Source organism: Perna viridis, chromosome 8 (assembly GCF_037379345.1).
Source record: "Perna viridis isolate PV_CMFRI_1.1 ecotype Kerala chromosome 8, ASM3737934v1, whole genome shotgun sequence".
Lineage (NCBI taxonomy): Eukaryota > Metazoa > Mollusca > Bivalvia > Mytilida > Mytilidae > Perna > Perna viridis.
The window spans coordinates 25,940,884-25,948,348 of NC_142452.1; the positions used below are offsets into that span (position 1 = coordinate 25,940,884).

At 31.5% G+C, this 7,465-nt stretch overlaps 1 long non-coding RNA gene across 1 annotated transcript; it reads left to right on the forward strand.

Moving 5' to 3' along the window:
• Positions 1 to 5,340: 5,340 nt before the first annotated feature.
• LOC148609995 (uncharacterized) lies at positions 5,341 to 6,466 on the forward strand. The gene is made up of 2 exons (XR_015914622.1): positions 5,341 to 5,572; positions 5,997 to 6,466. It is a non-coding gene; the product is annotated as an uncharacterized LOC148609995 (long non-coding RNA).
• The last annotated feature ends 999 nt before the right edge of the window (positions 6,467 to 7,465 follow it).

Genomic DNA, 7,465 nt, shown 5'->3' on the forward strand with positions numbered 1-7,465 from the left:
CCGAACTGATAAAGTCCAAGCAGTAGTCAAAAGAAAAAGTATTAAAGATAGTACATATAGCAAATGATGACAAGAAACAAAAAATATATTATACCAATTAACTACAATTTTGCAATAATTTTGTTATTTTATCAACTATATTAAATACATTTTGAATCAAAATAAATGTGCGTTTGTAAAGAAATATGAAAACATTACAACAATCTTCGGAGCGTTAAGTGTGAATTGCAATAAAACACCTGAAATTGGCGGATGCTTATATAATTAGAATAACATACCAAAAGAAAATGTGTTTGATGCTTTGTTGTCGATCGACGCGCAAAACTTTAAACCGTCACAATGTTTCATGCAATTTTTCTTAAACAAATGATCAACCATTGAAGCTATAAATGATTTTTGTAATTAAAATGGTATAAAACCTATTTTGTAATTTTCCTTAGTCGAAGCTTCCTATTTCGATAGGGCAAATTAAGTGACGTATATCGGAAATGTAGTTAAGAAGTGATTGTTTAAGCTTTCAACACAGCTTTTTTATAGAAAGCCCCGTATATTCCCATCGGCGAAGACACGATTAGCTATGTTGTAACATTTTCAGCAAATTCAAATGATATTTCGTTCCGTCATCCATACCATAGACAAGTCACCCCATACCCCATACTCTTTTTTATCAGTTATGGGGGGGAATGCAAACGTGACATAACATATAATTTCGATATAACTTAGCCAATTTGATGTTTTTGTCGTTATCAATAAGCAAATAAGTTTGTTTCGGAATAACATGTGTAACAAGGGTATAAATTATAAATCGAACAAAGCCACAATAATTTCGTGATTCGTTTGGTTTGAGAATCTTAGTTTAGTCTTGTTATTGATCAAATGTATGTAAATCATGCAAATGTAGAAAAAAATGTCCTTGAGACAACAAATCTGATACTAAATTCAGACCGATTTCTAAAGAAAACAATTATATATACCTTTTACTGAAACCAAGACGTATCAATATTTTTGTTAAATACTCCCTCAAAAATGCTTTTTGAATATTGTTTTTTCGTTTATTATGTTACTAGATCAACCTGTGTACTAGGTAAATGTTATTTGTTGCAATCTGACTCTACGGCCTGTACTCTGTTTGATCAATACATTGCCATTGTTGCAATGACATGTACTGCACTGCATTTCAGTAACTTTTATCCAAATTTCCTAAAAAAAAAAACGTAGCTTACAGTTCTTTTTTATCATTTTAAAAATTTTATAAAGAGAAACGTGATATGTTGAGTGCATGTTATAAGTAACCAAGTAATGCCTACCTGTATATTGTTACAAACCAAAATTGATTGGATTGGCGAATGTTGTAAAAAAGTGCCAACTGTTAAATTTAAATTATTTGTTATACAGAGATAAACTCGAGTATACTAAGGGTATACATTGAACTTTTGAAATACGCATGCGTTACCTTGCGCACTTAACAGACATAACTTTCATGTTCATGGTGTAAGATTGATTTTTATTATCTTCTCCATATTCTCTCTTGCACACTTATATTTTATTCGATTTCATTCTTCGTATATCTATCGATCTCAGTTTTAATACATTTTGAAATGGGGATTCTACTGGGCATGGTTATTTGGAAGTGGGGAATAGAGATGATAAATAGAGAGTTATATTGTGAAATAAGATTGTTTTGTTTTGTTGTTTTTGAAGTATTTGTAGGTATGAAAAAAATATATATACATTTTGTTAAAAAAAATATAAATGTTGAAGAATTGAAAAAAAAAAAAAATTATGATAATTTAATTTCCGAAGTAACATGCATTCTGACGGCATAAAAAAAAAACTTTTGTAAGTGATATCATAGACCAAATTATTTTAATATTACCTCATTAACCTTTTTAATGATGTACTCGTTGAATTTTGAATCTAAAATTATAATACAAGTAGTGACTGTTATATTTTTCCGGTCTATTTGAAATAACCTCAATGCCACTTGGAGCACATTCAAAAATAACCTACTACGAATAAAATTGGGATTCGAGGGGGAAGGGGTTTTTTTATTGGGAATGGGGAACTCTTTATTGGGACAACTAGGATTAGGAAAGGGGAATGATACATGCATATGGTGTAATTGATAAATGATGAGGGTAGATAAGGCTCTGTAGCGCCTACTATAAGAAATTAAATTATCTCCCTTTAGTAAATTTAAAATGTTTCCATTTGTAATATTAAAACAAATGTTTTCATCTTTGTTTTTAACTAAATCTGAAAATAAAATAATTTTGCGTTCACAGAAAGAAATAAACAATTTTGTATGCATGTACAATCTGTAGATGTTGAAAAAAATAAAAACGATTTAACCTTAGTATAATGTTTTACACTATTCGTTAGATATATATAATATGATATAAAGTATAATATATTTCTTTTCTTTTTAGTGTGGATCTGTTGTGTTTTATTGGTAAGTAAGATGAATGGATTATCGAAAACACAATATTTTATAGGTGATATGATTTTCAGGACCATATCAAGTTGTTCATATTTCTTTTCTTTATTTTGGATTCAGCCAGAGAAATGTTTGAAGTAGCGTAAATGATTAAGCATTGAAGCTTCATATTGAGAAGACATTAAGATATAGAGTTTAAAGTTTACATTTAGCAGCCCGACGTACACAAATTCGTTGGGTATTCACACATTGGCAAGGTCGCGTACTTATTCATGTAAAGAATGTTTGCATTGGTACCTTTTACCTCTACGCATGAAAAAGATTCAGACAACAAATCATTCTGGTCTCCCGTTCCGTAAAATAGTATTTTTCAACAATTATTGACAAAATTAAAAACACTCTTATATAAAATTAGGTGTCATCAAGAGTATGTTTCGCTGAAAACAGAATCCTTAGAGATGAGACAGTTTTACCGTTGCCTTCTCAATTACATGGTAGCATTGCATGTGTGACTATATCATCAGGATCACTGACGTTTCTTGTGTTTTAAAACAGACAGACCTCTGCTGTGTTTAATGTTTTCTGGGTACAATAGTTAAAACACAATAAGCATGTACATGTACGAATCATTGTTGATAAACTTATAATTTTTTTTAGCGGAAATCAACTATTCCTATAATATTTGCGAAGTTTTAAACTATATAAAGATAAAAGTAACAAATGATACTTGTTTATTGGAAATGATGACTACGAATAGTAGTAAATTAATATGGGAAAGTTTTAAATAAATGCATTTATATATGTGTTAATGCTTCCGCTTGCGTTACGAGCCTACCGATATTTCATCATACATTTCATAATCTCCCACGGTTCTGTCTGTCTCCCGGTGGGGGCAAAAATCTTACCGCTTTCCGAATTTTCAGTAGTAATCAGTTACAATGATGGGGAGAAAAAGGGAAGTCATGAAGCTCAGAAGTGATACGCTTTAACTTAAGATCAAAATAACATCTTTTTTGTCCAAAAACTAATGTTGAAATGTATGAAAATATACTGTCACAAATTCTAGTATAGTTTTATAATAAAAAGAGTTGACAACTCAAACATGTCATAAAAAAGACGCTCGTCAAATTTCCCTCTTTTGGAAAACGATAAGAAGGGGGTCTTCTTCTCTCCGAGGATTCCCATCTACGCAAATGGCATCTCCGCTCAAATGCGTTAAAATTGTCTTATCTTAAATTCAACTTAAAAAATATTTTCTTTGAAATGTCACGTGAATATTCTTACCACTACATCTCAAATGATTCGCGGCCAGGCAATTTTTATGCATTTTCGCACCCCCTCCAAATCCATCATCTGGGTCGCACCTGTCTTTGTTATTAAGAGTAACAGAATTTTGAAAGACATGGATTGAATTAAAACGTAAAACAAGACGTGGCTGACTGAAATAAATGACTTTTCATTGAACACAGAATAAATAGGCTAAAATGTGCATGAAAATATTCGGAAAGACTACAAAAGCTGAACTATTGCCACCAATGTTTGATTAGAACTGTCATAACAATTACTTTAACTACAAGTATGCTATTGAACACAGTTATTGGCACATGACATGTTTTAAATCACTTCATTAGAAAAATACCCATTGCCATGATCTTTTTAACAGGCAAACAAAGAAAATTTCTTTTGATTTTCCGAGATTCAAAATGAGCATCGGGAGAGAGTTAAAAGCCTTATTTGCGCCTGATATTAAAAACTTTGCCAAATCGCATTAGGAAATAAAAAATAAACAATTATTACAAACAAAATTATCTTTATTCCGCGTGCTACTTGATTTGTATACACTAAGGGAGCAGTCATTTTAATTTTTGCAATTTCTTATTTAATATAAACAAAAATATTATTCATTTTCTCTTGTCACCTATCCTACCTTTTTTATTGCTTGAAAAAAGTTCTGCCTTTTTTATTTTAAATTTGATCCTAGCCTCCTCCCTTCACCTACTTATCTCCACTTGCTATGCAGTAATTAGACGGGTGGATAGGTGTTTGATCATCTGGTAAGTAGCTAGGTCACATGATACATGTACAGGTAAAGTTGGATATAGTCATTTTTGAAGCGATTTAAAGCGTGATTTTTGAAAGTTTTTTACTAAATAGACAAAGAGATCCAGCATTAACCAAAACATTTTTTTTCCCTTCAAAATGAAGGAATAAATGCACACTTTCAGTTTCAATGTTTGTTTTTCTTTTTGGTTAACGCTGGATCTCACCATGAAATAATTTACGAAAGAGTGAAAAAATGTTATTTTCTTTCCTGAATGGCCTTTCAGAAGGTTTTGGTGATTTTTGTTCTCAATATTTACTTTTTGAATTACAAACTTCATACATAAAAATGAAAATTTGCAATATAAATTACATTATTATTGAGTTTACTTTCGAATTAATAGTAATTTTTCCGACGATTATTTTAGTCGGCATAATAAGGCCTTATCCACCCTCATCCTTTATTCCATTCAAGAGCAGTAACAGTCTTATTGTCACTAAGCTATATGCAAAGTATGTTTGTCACAAGAATGCTGTCTAGAAGATCTGGTTACACTGACATGTACATTGCAACACATCCTCTGCTAAGGTGACACACACCATTAATGATTCATGTTATAAGTTCGATACTTGTAAAGTAATTTGGTATAAAAGGCACGTGGTGTGTTCAAAAGTACATGGTTGAATTATTGTGACACCAGATAATATTTTACGTATTTCCATTTCAATGATGGGTATCGCCTAGATTAAATTTTTATGATGCCTTTAGATAATAAAGATTATGACAGAATGTGTGTCAATAATATGCAAGTACCTTTTCAGATATACATGTTATAATAAATGTTATAACACCACTACAAAGGTCTGAGGTCGTTACCATTATTTGATTGACCGATATATGTGAATTTTATATCAATTGAGAGAAGATATCTACAGTCAGATTTCACGTCTAACTACAGTGATCTAAAGCCAAAATTGACGCTTAATTGATTTTCTCACTTGCAATGTGACGGATGCCGCTAATGGAACTGAATATGCTCACGTTTTCGGAGCATGGACTGCCCCTTTCGGATCTTGTGGTAGTTCATTTAGCAAGTAATTTGATTGTTTTTGTGTGCTGTCTTTATATTCAGTTTCAAATGCTATTACATTTTATTCGATAGTTGTCTGCATTGTCTATGTACGTAGATCAAACATAGTTTAATGCTCTAAATTAAGTCTGTTATTAAACCGAAAAAGTCAAGCAAAAGTAGGATACCACAGACAACACCATGGAAGTTATATGAATATTGTCTCCTCATATTAAACAAACAAATAAAATCCTTTAAAGTATTTTACTCTCGCATAAAGTAATGTTATAACTATGTGTAATATTTTAGTCGAGAATAGAACTATGCAATGGTCTACTAACGAAACATGACAATCAACAAGTAAACGACAAACTTACTTATAATTTGAATCGTTTATCTAGCGTTCATACATGTCAGACTGTTTAAAGAATACATTTTTTTAAATTAAGTGCGTTAACTGCATGAAGTTGGGCTATACACTGCACAATTGGAAATTCAACTGCATGTTTGTAGTTACCTGGATGACAAGGCGTCGTTCAACGCAATGGACTTTTGAATAAATAACAAATTTAAATTTACAAAAAGTAGCCTTTGGTCGGTTGTTTAACTCCGGTATAATGTCTAATTCAAACAAGTATGACATGCTATAAATGTGTATATTTAACCCTTTAAATGTACATTTGTGATCTTTATCTGAAATGTGCAGCTTTATCATTTCATATGTGCAATGAATGAATGATTACAGTGGTAATACGTACTCTTTTGGGTAGACTAAGATATCAAATACAGAAGAGAAGAATACTTACAATTTTATATCTAAATTAGAGCGTTATTGTCTTTCCTGTTGTAAAAATTAAAATTAAATTTTATCATAAATGACACTAAATTAGATAAAATGTATATTAAATCTGATATATATTAATTATCAAGTTTATCTTCATTTTTTTGTTCGGAATATGAGTTAACCTAGTTCCATATTTGCATTAGATTGGTAAAATCATATTATTTTCGGAATATTACATGGTTCTTCTACTTTCACATTGTTATGATTTGACCCTCGTTGTTGTTTTCAAAAGTGAATTAAGTAAGTTGTGTTTTACTGATTGCAGCCTGAAGGAGTAATCAAGAAAGCCAATGTTATAGCGGTAATCAAAAGAATGTAATCCAGGGACAAAGACCAGACATGGAAAACAGACATTTACAACAAATAACATAAAGTAACTAAAATCATACATACAAAGTAACAAAAGCAACCCGGACTCCACTAAAAAAATGGGAGCATGGACCAGGTGCACATGTAGGAGGAGCGTCCTATGCTTTTTCTAGAAATATCCGAAAACTATGACACGTTGAACAAATCAGTCTTCATGGAGCAAATGGATACACCGTAACGATCCACGAGTTCATGATGACGGCCATCGAACTTTTGTAGTGATGACTTCAATCTTGTAACAACATAACCCTGCTCTGGAAGCCTATTTGGTTGAATTCTAGCGCGGTACAAAAAGTTTGTGTAGTCTCGCCAAGCTCTGGCATAACGTATGCGTTCTGATATGAATACTCCATACGCAGGCGCTGAAGGGATGTTGGCACAGATGAAAGGAAAGCTGACAATTTTGAATGACAAATCATCACGTTTGTCGCAAGGTTTGGTCAATAATTTACCCTTACCATACATTTCTAAACAGAAATTTCATCGAAATATGTTGTCGATTAAAAATGTCAGCATTTTGTAAACATCTTCTGTATATTTGAAAGATGATTAGGAATTATTTCTTACAACGTATGATGAATCTCTAACAAGAACTATATATTTGTATCTAGATGGAAAGACAACGATGTATAATGTTTTTAAGTCACGATTTTAACTGAGCATGTGGAATAGAAGTATACAGTGTTGAAAAATCAAAGGTTTTTA